This window comes from Toxorhynchites rutilus, chromosome 1 (assembly GCF_029784135.1).
Source record: "Toxorhynchites rutilus septentrionalis strain SRP chromosome 1, ASM2978413v1, whole genome shotgun sequence".
Lineage (NCBI taxonomy): Eukaryota > Metazoa > Arthropoda > Insecta > Diptera > Culicidae > Toxorhynchites > Toxorhynchites rutilus.
The window spans coordinates 191,471,827-191,486,289 of NC_073744.1; the positions used below are offsets into that span (position 1 = coordinate 191,471,827).

Consider the following 14,463-nt stretch of genomic DNA (forward strand, 5'->3'; position numbering starts at 1 on the left):
CGAACATTTCTTTGTGATTGTGTGATTGTATGAATAATTTCAAGAAAAAAAATTAAACTTTCAAAATTAAAGTGAAATTCAAGTGGCTTTTATAAGTACAGTGGGTTAAAAATCGCAATTTTTCAAGATTTTGATTGAATTTTCATCAGGAATTGGTTATGTCGATATTGCAGCGAAATTAACAGAATTTGTTTGTTTTGATTTCATGTGCGTCTTTTGAAAAATCATTAAAAATCGAATAGTGAGCCGATTTCAAATATTAAAGCTGATTTGGATCAAGTAATTGATGTTCTTCAACGAATTCGAGTAAGTGTTTCGAGATTTGAATCACAAATTTCATAGATTTCATTCCAAAGTGAGAATCCGGTATGCGGGTAATTTGGCACCCCAATGTAAACATAGTGTTGATGATACACTATGCTAAGTATTACATGCCCATGCAGCAAAATTTTACTTTACTTTTTTAGTTAGAAATAAATCGAGATGAAATTTGTTCACTTTTTCTTGAAAAAATTGGTTTTTTGTTCCTCTTTGTTTTGTAAAATTGCATGCTTATTCGTCAAAGTTGAGTTAATTTACGTAACATAGTGTACTTCACTTCTATTTTGTATGAAAATGTCAAAAAATTACAATTTTTCAGTGATTCCAGGACGATTCTTTTGTCAAAAAGTCAATGTCAAAAAATACATTTTTCAGTGATTTCAGAACGATTCTCTTAATTTAAAAAAATGAAAGAAAATGGGGTGCCAAATTTATACCCAAGCATCTCGGGTACTCGAATTTGAGTTGTTTCACTTTTATGCTCAAAGCTCCGAGCCAAATCAAGATTTTCCCTTCATAAGCTGTAATATGTAATATGAAGAAATTCCGAGTATTGGCCAAGAACCAAAAAAACAAAATGGGGTATCGAATTTGTACCAGTTTCTCTATATGGTAGCAGTTGTGTTATAAAAGACTTGAAATTTAAAATGGTTTATGTCAATTTTCATAAATAAAAAAACCAATGTGTGTTCCCGCTATAGAGCGTATCGTCCGGTTTAAGTTGTCCGGTTTGGTTGTGTTCATTTTCGCCCTAATAAGTTAATTTTTCAACCAACAAATCAGTTTAACGATGTCTTTCTTCAAACATATCCATAATCAGCTTGGACCAGATAGCCTAACGGAATCCTATGTCAACTATGCGGTCGTGTCTCGGACACAACCCTATCCTTTCAGTAAAGCGGGAAAAGCAACAGCCGTACACATTCGAAAAGATACAGAAAAAATGAGTGCTTTATCAATACGTTGTTATGTCATCACCCAATGTTCTGGAATAAAGGTAATGAAGATGGTTGAGTTTCGAGCGACATAGCATGCGCTGCCATAACTATTTCGCAAATAGTGACGTCAGTCGTTGTGTTTATCTTTGATTGCCCACCGCATCCATGTAAAAATGCTATTTTCAGGAAGTAATTTATCAATTAAAAACGTACATTTTTTACAGTTCCCGCTGAATATGAGGTTGATGTGATAGCGTGCAGTGAATATTTGCGAAATCACGTCGATAAAGACGGATAAAAGTGATATTTTCATGTGCCATTTTCACTCCCCCACGTTCATAGAAACAAACGAAGCTTCATTATTTTACCGTTATGAAGTTGATGTTTCGAAGGCTCTCAGTGTCGGTGTGTATGTTGTGAGTCGATAATCGCCAATTAATCGAAATTTCACCGGAAATGTTACTGCTTCCGAGAACTAAGCATACGACTGCTTACTGAACCTTTTTACCACATGAATAATCGAAATAAGCCACTATATAATTGTCATCTGTTAAAAAACAACCAGTTGAATGATTTCATGAGAATTTTGGCTCAAATTATCATGCAACCGTGAGTACTTTCCACATTGTTTTGTTTCTTCCGTATACATTCCATATTGAATGCAAATAATTACGACATGGTATTTTGCTTGCCAATACAGATACACTTCGCCTACTGCTCCACCTCTATATGTACCTCATTGGTCATCACCTATATCTGGTTTCCTTAACATTGTTGAGTAATTCCAAATGAATTCGACAAATGACAAAACATGAGTATTTTGATTCGAATGAAAGTGTGTATTCCGTTTGGGTTAGAGGAAATATAAGTTTTCCACAGCAATTGGGAATTTTTTGACTCAAGCGTAACTTTTGAAAAGTGCATATCGATTTGAGTAAGAGAAATCTTTGATAATTTATATCTCAAAAACTATGAGTCGTACCGAAATAGTACCTTAGAAAGAGTTATAGAGTATTGATGGTTGAATATGAAAAAAAATTATAAGAAAATTCATAAAATTTCATGAACATGACGATATAACACGACAAACATATTAAAAGAGATTATTTACTATAAAAAAGACAATAAATTAAAAATATTTTTTAAATATCTCGAGAATGATGGCATTTAGAAGGAGATTGATCATAACCTTTTTTGTTTTAAATCACATCAGAATTCATAATATGTGGCAAAGAATGATTGCTAACATACAAAAATTCGAAGTTTCGAAAATTCCTAAAAATTCGATGTTCCACAAATTTCGTCAAAAATAGTTTTACCATCTTGGGCCCATTTTTTAAGTTTTCTACATGACTTCTATTTTATATGAAAAAATTAAACGAAATATAAAAAATTACATATTTTTTGATATCGCAAATTAAAATTTTATTTTGTAAATAAAAAAAAGAGTACTAATTTTTCTTCTCAGTGTATATTTTTTTCAAATTAAGCCAACAATACTCTATAACTCTTTCTAACACACTATTTCGGTACGACTCATATTTTTTAAGATAGAAATTACCAAAAATTTCTTTTACTCAAATCGATACGCCCTTTTCAAAAGTTACGCTTGGGTCAAAAAATGAACCATGACAAACATATTAAAAGGGATTATTTACTAAAAAAAGACAATAAATTAAAAATATTTTATTAAATATTTCGAGAATGGCTACATTTAGAAGGAGATTGATAATAACCTTTTTTGTTTTAAATCACATCAGAATTCATAATTTGTGGCTCAGAATGATTGCTAACATACAAAAATTCGAAGTTTCGAAAATTCCTAAGAATTCGATGTTCCACAAAGTTCGTCAAAAATAGTTTTATCATCTTGGGCCTATTTTTTTAATTTTCTGCATGACTTCTATTTTGTATGAAAAAATTAACAAAAATATTGAAAAATATGTATTTTGGATATTGCAAATTGAATTTTTACTTTGTAAATAAGAAAAAGAGTACTTATTTTTTTTCTCAGCGTACATTTTTTTTATATTCAACCATCAATACTCTATAACTCTTTCTAAGACACTATTTCGGTGCGACTCATAGTTTTTGAGATATAAATTATCAAAGATTTCTCTTACTCAAATCGTTACGCCCTTTTCAATCAAAGATTTCTCTTAGTCAAATCGATACGCCCTTTTCAAAAGTTACGCTTGAGTCAAACAATTCCCAATTGCTGCGGAAAACTAATATTTCCTACAACCCAAACGGAATACACACTTTCGTTTGAATCAAAATTAAAAGTTTTAAAAATCTGCATTTTTAGGACGATTTCATTTGGAATTGCTGTGTTCTTTTCCGACTAACGAAAGGGCTGATTCACGAGTAGATGTGAGTGCGGTTGAAAGCAACATTTATCAGTGTCAAATCACGTTCAATGATCGCTGCTTTTTCGTGTCGATCTTGCCAACACCACCTTGTGGCCAAGTTTTATTTTTGTGATGCCAAGTCACACCTGTTTTGTCCACCTTGTTGTCGAGGAGAGCCCGAGATGTTTAATTGGGTTCTAATCGTGACTCTGGGATCGATCGGAAGAATTCTTGTGTTTCATTCGGCGAATGTTTTGAGTGATCTCACTGGAAGTTGGTATTATCTTCCAATCGAATTTTCCAGGTTTTCGGATAGAATATCGATATAGCCCTCGATTATCCGTGAGATGACCACAGAGTTTACAATCGTTGATTATAGAACATACTCCGTGTGTAAAAACGTACCATGTTTATGATCAACTTCCAAAGTTCACATGCAACACGTGAACTCGTACATTGAAAAGTGAAGCATGTACCATCAGGAATCAAGATGCTCTCTAGAACCGAGAGCAACAGCACAAACACACGTGCCATGGCAGAGAAAAAAAAACCAACGTCTTAAGAGTGCCATCCGGTTGAAAATCCACTTCACTCCACTAGCCGCCCTCCCGCACGCGCCCACACAACACGAACGCACATCCTGTCGGCTCGGTGTACCGTGAAAAGTGCCCGAAACGAACGCAGTCTGAGGAACCGGTAGCGAACCCGTGCCAAAAACCCAAAGACCCGTGTCAGCGTCGGCGGAGGAGCAAGCTTTTCGGGACAGAGTCTGAGAAAAAAAAGGAATATGACAACGGCTCGACTTCCTCCATTTAATCAAGCCGAAAGAGCCCCCGAACTGGACCATAAATTACAAGCCAAAGCCATTCTCCAACGAAGCGAGCAAGTGGATGCCGGAGGAAGAGCAAACGAACGAACGAACCAACGAAAGGATCGGAGAAGCTTTCCAATGTAGAAAAATGAGACTCGATTGGTGTGTTTTTCCGTTGGTTTGGGGATTGTGTTTTGTTTGAGGTCCGATTCGACGATGTCCACATTTTTCCCCCCTTCTTTCTCGATCGGTACACCTAAATATCAAGAAGTCAAGGGTACTTGCGAAGGTTGTTTAGGAACGGGATTTAATAAAATAGAATAACAAAGTCTATGATGCTTCGCTCGGAATCTCGGAGAAAGGTTTTAGCAGGAAATTGAACCGTTTCCTTGCGTATACAATGGGAGGAGGGTACAGGATGAGGATAAGATGCTGGGCGTCTCTGTTCGGTTTGAACGGTAACCCCAAAATAGATTAAACAATTTTATGCAAATATCTGGCAAAGGGAATATCAAGATAGTATTTTCCACTTTCTTTTCCGATTCCGGTACAGAGCGGATGCTGCCGACTGTGACGAAGGAAACTATGTCTATCAAGTCGGGAAGGGTCTATGGTTTTTAAATAGATTGCGCAAAATTATCACGTTCGGGATTTATCGGAGACATTATTCCAATCTTAATATTTCAAAATCAATGCTGCAAGAAGCTGCAAGAATCTGGAGTGGACACTGACCGGGGAATAATTAATCGCTAATGGTCATAATCAGCGGGTTTTGTCTCTCCGCGTGGTACGCATTGTTATCTCATTTACCGCCCCCAGTTATTCTGCCAGCTGCCGAGAGCAAGGCATCTGCAAATTTGCATGATAAATGACTCTGTGGTCTTGATAATTCTTTTGTCCGACTCTCTGCCCTTTCCTGGCAACTAACGAAGCGGGGAATTAATCATTATCAGGAGTCGAATCACCCCACTCTCTCGTTGCTACCGTTCCCGGCAGAACCCTCTGCCCTGCCCTCCACAAATGGAGGATTCGCCTTTTTCCCCCATGAGTCGATTTTGTGGTTATGTACGGGGAAACGCTTTTTCAGTCAGCCTTTTTTTCTACGCTACGCTACGCTTTTTGGCGATAATCTGATACGAAATACCCATCTCGTCTCGTTTTTATCTTCTCGCTCGAAAGCATAGCGTCACATTTTTCATCGGGCTAAAACCACAGAAAGCGACTTATTCAAATTGGTTTTGCATACAGAGTTCCCCCCGCCAAAGCCGAACTTCAAAAGTCAGCTCCACTGTTTTTTTTTCGGGGCCTTTTTCCGCGAAAATAAGAATTGCCCACCGCCCCCATCACACACCTTCTCTCAACCCTTTCCCCTCCCTCGAAAACGATCGATCAAAATGAAGGGATTACTTGATGATGTTCCATTCGATTCCGGTGAATGGTGGGCTCAGGGGGCGGGAGGCGAGGCTTTGGACGAGGAATGCCAATCCCCAGCTCCTGCCGAGCATCCGCTGGATGGAATTCGATAATGCAGAAGCAGTCACTTTTATCTTTGCGCTGATGCTTTGATGGGAAGAGTAGGAGAGAGAGTGGGGTAGAGAAGATGAAAAAATGGTTTTTGTGTGAGGGTTGATGTGCTTGATGGAGCGTGAATCCTCCCTTTCTGTGATGCTGGGGGATGATTTGGGACACGGGTTTTTTTGGTCTCTCATTGGCGATAATGATTGCGGAAGTGGTCTCGCTACAGAGAATGAAAATTGAAAGGAAAATACGTTAGCTGTTGGGAATGCTCCTTTCTTTTAGATTGAACCACGTGGCGATTCATGTCTAATATTCGAAGACGTGTATTTGGATCATTGCAGAGTTCCAAAGTTTCGTATAGTTATAATAACCTTAATAATGAAGATAACCACCATACCGTACCGTTTTGTCTCAAATTACAAACGCATCATTTTTAAATGTTATTTTACTAAACTTTAATGTTATAAATAATTGAATAATGAAAGTCCTGACATTTTTTAGGATTGGTGTTGTTGTTTTAGCTATTTTGTTTGCTGTTTGAATGTTTATTGGTAGATATTATATGAATCTGCTATAAATGGATGGAATCTTTTAAGCAAAAATTTTCAATTAAATTATTATTTAAGTAGTGTTCGGAATTCGAATCAAGTTTCTACGCATGATTCAGATTCCGAGCAGTAGATGTCTGAACACTCTATGTACTGGCAAATACAGCAAGTGTCCATAAATTAGGGTACAAGGACAGTCCAATTCTGGAGCAACAATATAAAAAGACCTAACACCATTTGTAAACAAATGTTTGTAAGCTCTTTTCTTGCAAAACGTAGGCCGCAGGTGCGAACACAAATGAGAGCAAAATTGATTTTCAACTAAAATCACAATAACGAAACGAGATTCCCGAAAAAACATATTGGACTCTATTATATATGATTCGTTTATATATAATTTTATACTCTACTAGCAGACCCGGCAAACTTCGTCCCACCCAAAATTTGTTCTTGTTATGTTCAAACATTCACGTTATCTTACTAAGCGCAAGTTCATGAGTCCAATCGCAGAACTGTTCATTGATTGAGTTTTCGAGTTATGCAGAAACTTGTTTTTTCATTTGTATGACAGCCCCCCCTAAGAGAGGGTTGAAGAGTGTCTAACCACGATAGAAACATTTATGGCATCCTAAAACCTCCACATTCCAAATTTGGATTCGTTTGCTTGATTAGTTCTCGTGTTATGCAGAAATTTGTGTTTCATTTGTTTCAAAGTTTTCGTAATTATTGATAGTATTTGTTTTTTGTAGTTTACATGGTATCGGGACCAAGGGCGCTATATTTTTGATGTTGTTGTATTGAAAGCTTCTTCTTCATTGAAAGAAGTCATTTATGGAAATAGAGAAAAATTTTATTTAACTGATCATCGGTTAACTTTTAAATATCGTAAAGAAATATAAAAGAAAAAATATAAAAGATATAGCGCCCTTGGTCCCGAAACCATGGAAACTATAAAAAAAACAAATACAATCAATAATTACGAAAACAAGATCCATTTTTCCTTGAGACTTTGATATTTTTTCAGAATACTACTGGAAAAAAGGTAATGAAGATGGTAGAGTTTTGAGCGACATAGCATGCGCTGCCATAACTATTTCTCAAACAGTGACGTCAGTCGTTGTGTTTATCTTTGATTGCCCACCGCATCCATGTGAAAATGCTATTTTCAGGAAGTTATTTATCAATTAAAAACGTACATTTTTTACAGTTCCCGCTGAATATGAGGTTGATGTGATAGCGTGCAGTGAATATTTGCCAAATCACGTCGATAAAGACGGATAAAAGTGATATTTCCATGTGCCATTTTCACTCCCCCACGTTCATAGAAACAAACGAAGTTTAATCACTTTAATGTTAAGAAGTTGATGCTTCGAAGGCTCTCACTGTCGGTGTTTATGATGTGAGAGAATAATCGCCAATTAATCGAAATTTCACCGAAAATGTTACTGCTTTCGAGAACTAAGCATACCATTGCTCTCTGAACCTTTTTACCACATAAATAATCGAAATAAGCCACGATACAATTGTCATCTGTTAAAAAACAAACAGCTGAATGATTTCATGAGAATTTTGGCTCAAATTATCATGTAACCGTGAGTACTTTCAACTTGTGTTGTTTCTTCCATATACATTACAAATTGAAATTAAGTAATTACGACACGATATTTTGCTTGCCAATACATATATACTCAACTTCTGCTCCACCTCGATACCTCATTGCCCCTAGACGAATAATTATATTGCATAAACCAAAATATAACGCTAAAATATTGAAAGTATTGAAGTTTGTTATTTTAATACGCTTTTTATATTACGGTTCCATGAGCAGGACAATTAGGTGGAGCAGATGGTATAGTTTACGAGCTTAGTGTGCGAGATAGCATGCACTACCATAGCTACTTTTCATATCCTGACATCAGTATTCTTGTTTACATTCAATTGCCTTCCATGTCTATGTGAAAACGCTATTTTCAGCAAGTTTTTCGTCAATAAAAAATGATTTTTTTTGAGCTTCCACTGAATATAAGTATAATGTGATAGTGTGCAGTGGATATTTGTGAAATGATGTCGGAAAAAACGGAATAAAAGTGATATTTTTTGTGTTATTTTCACTTTCTCACCTTTATAGAAACAAACAAATTTCCGTTATTTCCGCGATGATGTAATTATATTTTCAAGGCTCACAGTGTCGGTGTATGTGATTTGAGAAAAATAGTGTACAATTAACCAGCATTTCATTGAAAATGCTGCTATTCCCGAGGACTAAGAATACAGATGTTGTTTAGATCTTTTCGCGACTTAAATGATGGAAGTAAGTCATAATACAATTGTCGTCTATTAAAAAACAATCAGTTACAAGATTTCATGAACAATTTGTCTCATAAAATCATGAAACCGTTAGTTTTTTGACATAGGACTATGTCTTTGATTTCTATATAGGGGGGTAACTCTACGAAAAATGTAACGATTCATTAAGAGTTTTCAAACGCATATTACTCAAAATCATTATTGCGACATATGTTGTGTTGTATACCATTAGATAGGAAATTTATCCAGCATTTTTTTTTGCTTAAGGCATGCACAGTAATTCACTGGAGGAAAAAGCTAACAATTAGACATTTAAAATGGGCATGTTATTTCGATTATACTAGCCACACGTTTTCCCCCACAATGCAACGAGCAATCTTTTTGCCTACAATTCGGCGTTAGTTCAATGGAATCAATGGAATCAATGGGGGGATGATCTAGGAATAATCTTGATATTGGATGGTTTCACTCTATTCTCCCCAAAGATTTGACGAGAGCCTGGCCCATAAGATTAAACGTTGATAGAGACTTATTAGATTGAAGTACAAGTTGCTGTCCAATCAATTCGTGCTCATTTCACGTTTTATCGTGTAGGTCTTACTACTAACAATTTATGTAATTGTGGTCCAGGATGTCATTATATCGATTATGTTGTTCGCTTATGTAAAATGCAATGCAATTAATGAATTTAACTGGCTGCTGATTTAGAAGTTCCGAAGGGTATACTCACGTATATTTTTCAGGGGCTCCATCCAATGTATCAAAAGAAAAAAAAATTGAACAATGTAAAACTCGATTCAAATGCAATTACTACACACAATCACAGTCCTATCTCAAGATCCCGTCCGTGCCCCCAGGCCCAGACCCATCAACTTTTTTTAACATTGTTTTGTTTCATCCATATACACTTCATATTGAATGTAAACAATGACGACACCATATTTTGTTTACCAATCCAAATAAACTCTGCCTCATCGTACCTCATCGATTACGGTTCATCCTGAATCATTCAAACATTTTTGCAGGGGTTTTGAAGCTTATTTTTTAAAGGCAACATAAGCGTTGTTTCACGAAATCCGTTTGTATGGAAAATGTGAAATGAAACGTTATATTATGAATCTTAAATTGTGTTGTTATTTACATTTCAAATAAATCTTATAATTTTTGGAAAGTGTCATTTAATTATCCCTCATATTGCCTCATATTGTACCGTGGATCAATAAGACAGCCAATACAAAACCGACAAATTTCTCTTGTTGGTTTAGTTTCGAGCCAATATTGGACTGCCAAACTACGATTTGGCTTGACATATGAGTTTACCACTTTTTCTCGTGAAATACACCAATATTTAGTACGGTGGAGAAAGACTAGCGAAATGCTAATATTTACATAACAATTTTTTTATATTTCTTATATTTGCGCTAACAGCATAAATGAAAAATGGTTTTTGAAATTATGGCCAGGGATGCGGGATGGTCCGACGAATCGACCAGTACAGATCGGACTTGATTATATACAGACTTGATTATATAAGTGACTTGATCGATTTCGTTCCAATTCGATTTTGCTATAGAAACCGATAATTGAGGTTCTGACATATCGTCCACATTGTCAAATAAGCTAGGAATGTGTTTGCAGTTAAGTTATGATCAAAAGAGAAAGCCGATGAAGAGAAATCGATCATGTCACTTACTCCCCTTGCATTCTAAGCCCCTCATATGTGATTCGATTATATACAGGGTTTTCCAACTTTAAATTCCGAAAGTAAATTGAAATAAAACAAACTTAGAATTCGAATTTCGATGAAACTTTTATTCAAATTAAAGTTTGGTTTATGCCATTATGTGTGAAATACAACATCATTCAAATGTCCACCTAGGGCTTCCTCGCACACCTTGATCCGGAACAGGTAATTTTCGATGACTTTTCGGCACATATGGGGCGGTATCTCGGTCATAACTTCACGAATGTCTTTCAAATGTTCAAGAGTTTGCGGAGAGCTGGCAAAGACACGGTCTTTCGCATAACCCCACAAAAAAAAAGTCTAGCGGGTTCAAATCGCATGATCTGGACGGCCAATTGGCATCACCAAAACGCGAAATTATGCGTCCCTCAAATTTCGTTCGCAATATGGCCATGTTCGGTCGTGTTGTAGGGCACGTGGCGCCGTCCTGCTGAAACCACATGTCATCCGTATCCATATCTTCAATTTGTGGCAAAAAAAATCGGTTAACATGCGGCCATAGCGCTCACCATTCACAGTTACCGTCTCGCCGTCTTCATTTTCAAAGAAATACGGCCCGATGACTCCACCAGACCATAATGCGCACCAAACAGTGACTTTTGGCGGATGCAATGGCCTCTCAACAATCACGTTTGGATTTTCTGAGCCCCATATACGGAAATTTTGGGTGTTCACATAGTCACCGAGCTCGAAATGTGCCACATCGCTGAAAAAAATTTGATGCGAAAATTCAGCATTTTGCTACTGTTGTTCGTTCACCCAATCGACGTATGCCCGACGCATTCCATGGTCACCACGCTTTAATTTTTGTACCAGTTGGACTTTATATGGATGTAGGTGCAAGTCCAAATGCCAAATTCGCCACAATGATGTGTTTGACAAGCCCAATTGCTGAGCACGCCGTGGAATCGAAACATTCGGGTCATCCTCCACACTGGCAGCAACAGTAGCAATATTTTCGGCCGAACGCACATTACGATGATGCACATGTTTCACAATATCCGCTACGGATCCAGTTTGTTCGAATTTACGCACTACATTAGCGATTGTGTGCTCGTCCTAATGTAGTGCATGAGTCCATGACGATCAAAATCCGTCCGTAATGCTCGAAAAACATTTGCCGTTTTTCATCATTTTTATAGTATAATTTAACAAAATTAACACGTTGTGCGATGATAAAACGATCCATATTGTAAAATGGCAGACATTCAACTAACGATATGACGCTTTGGTTGACAGCTATGTCAAACGGTTGTCAACGCAGGGCCCTATACTTTCGGAAGCCCGAAATGGAAAACCCTGTACAATTTTGGACACGATTATATACAGTTTAAAGAAAATATATATTTCAAATATGATTAATTTCAAGAAGAGATGTAACCTTTCGACGTTAAGGTGAAATTTAAGTGGCTATTACATGTACAGAGGAGTAAAAATCGTGATTTTTAAAGATTTTGCTTGAATTTTCACCAGGAATTGTTTATATCGATATTGCAGCCAAATTAAGAAAGATAGATGTTGGGTGCCAAAGAACAAGATATAGAGCGGTTAGAGAGCTTCAATTTAATTGATAGATACTATCTAGTTTGATATAATTTTTTAGGATAAAATCAATAATGATACATTAAAAATTATTAACTTTCATGTTTTTCACTTCCAAAATGTTATGAAAATTCACTAATTCAGATGTTCCACTGCTAAATCCGGTACCTAATTTTCCCATTTATCAAATGAAAGCAACAGAATCGTCTTCCGTAGCGTACTTTTTAATGTAGTGCTAGTTTGAGGAAACAGTCCGAAACAAAAAAAAAAGTTCTATAAATCATGTCATTGTCATGTGTCATTGTTGAATTCGAACATACGTGTAGAAGCATTTTTTTTCATCAAATATGATCGTCTATCACCTTCTGAGAGAATCATTATAAAATTATTTTTTTCATATGAGAAAGATGTTTTCGACTTTAAGGGGATGAAACAAAAATGAAATTCCTCTTTTATATTCAAAAACAAAAAATACATGCCAAAAAAATGAATAAAACATTTTTTTTTGACTCGATTATATACAGTGAAAAAAAGTCAAAAATTGTATATAATCGAGTCCGCCCTGTACCATGGTCTGAAGAACACCGAGGCCATCCAACTAGTCAAACTTGAATTATAATTTTCGTAGATTACTAAGGCGATCTGAGTGTCGAAGTTCCTCACAATTTTCCTCGACAAACTATTTTTCATTACAGGGTTTTTAATGTTTCAATAAATCGATGAAATAAAAAAGCTTTAAAATTAGGTGACGTGCAAACTTACCTTTTCCAATAGAATAAGGTTCTGTTAAACCTCAGTGGTACACACCGGTCGCTGTGGATGGGAGAGAAAGAATATTATCATTATTTTGCTAAACAAAATACATAAAAAAGAGACGAACTCAAATAGCAACGGAATTAATACGAGGGTCGCTATTTATATTTCGGGAATTGGCAACACTGATGCCATGTGAGTTCATCTGACGGTTCCATCGTAAAGTTTGACATTTTTGACGATATACGTACTCAGAACATTTTGTCATACGGACGCTATTTGTTTATTTTATATTTAGTTGAAAGTTTGGTCTCGGCAAAAAAATTGAACTGAATCGTGAACATTTTCGTGCGATGATTTTATACGACTTTCGACGTGGATTATCACAACAAGAGTGCGTCAATCAACTTAATTTGACTTTTGGCGATGAAGCTCCATCAAAAACCACTGTGTATCGCTGGTATAGTGAATTCAATCGTGGTCGTAGTTCGCTGTCCGACGAGTTTCGTGAAGGTCGTCCAAAATCGACTGTAGTGCCAGAAAACATCGATGCTGTGCACGAAATGATTAAGCAAGATCGTCATGTAACCTGTTGTTAGATTGAGGCATCCCTAAGCATTAGTTCCACCAGCATATATGCGATTTTACATGAACACTTAGTTGTGCGAAAATTATGTTCACGTTGGATCCCACATAATTTGACAATCGCTCAAAAAAAAAAGGCTCGTGTCGATTGGAATAAATGCTTTGAAAATTGGTTTAAGCGCATGCAAAAGTGTATCGATCATCGTGACGAGTACTTTGAAAAACAATAAAAATATATTCGCAACTTAACTATTTGTTTTTGTTCCTACTCCCGAAATATAAATAGTGACCCTCGTACATGTCACAGCCCAAAACAGCAAATATGTTCGTATTAGGTTCTCCAGAAGCCTCATCGCACACATGGCAACGAGCACTGCCTTGTTGTCGAAATAAGAATCAGCAATTCCAGAAGCCAATGAGGATTACTTGTAATGACTTTTTCTCTTTCGCTACATTTCGCATTTCTGAGATTAACTAGCCTAGTCACTCCCACTCCAACTCCACAGACATCCACAACATGTGTAACGGGCAGAGCAACACACGAGCAACGGTCCATCGCTTCCGGAGCCATCAATGAAGATTAACGCCCCCCTAGAGAGGGGGACTAATTTCGCATCCATCAACCCCACGGAATTGAACAATTTTTCAACCTGGGCCATTGGGCTAGGGATCGAATTCTCCACGGAGAAAACAGAGATGGTGGTTTTTTCTAGGAAGCATAAACCAGCAAAACCAAAGCTTCAACTTTTGGGTAAACCGATCACTCATGCTATGTCATTCAAGTATCTTGGGGTCTGGTTCGACTCTAAATGTACTTGGGGGGCCCATATTAGGTATCTGAGTAAAAAATGTCAACAAAGAATAAACTTTCTCCGTACAATTACCGGCACCTGGTGGGGAGCCCATCCCGAAGATCTTATAATGTTGTATCGAACAACTATTCTCTCAGTGATGGAGTATGGCAGTTTCTGTTTTCAATCAGCTGCCAAAACACACCTCATTAAACTCGAGCGAATTCAGTATCTTTGTCTCCGTATCGCGTTGG

At 36.7% G+C, this 14,463-nt stretch overlaps 1 protein-coding gene across 1 annotated transcript in view; it reads right to left on the reverse strand.

Annotated features, from left to right (window-relative positions):
• LOC129762057 (transcription factor E3-like) overlaps positions 1–14,463 on the reverse strand; it is a 72,891-nt gene that overhangs the window by 18,862 nt on the left and 39,566 nt on the right. The window contains exon 2 of the mRNA XM_055760039.1: positions 12,843–12,893. The gene's annotated coding sequence lies outside the window, so the exon portion shown is untranslated. The remainder of the gene's footprint in view (positions 1–12,842; positions 12,894–14,463) is intronic.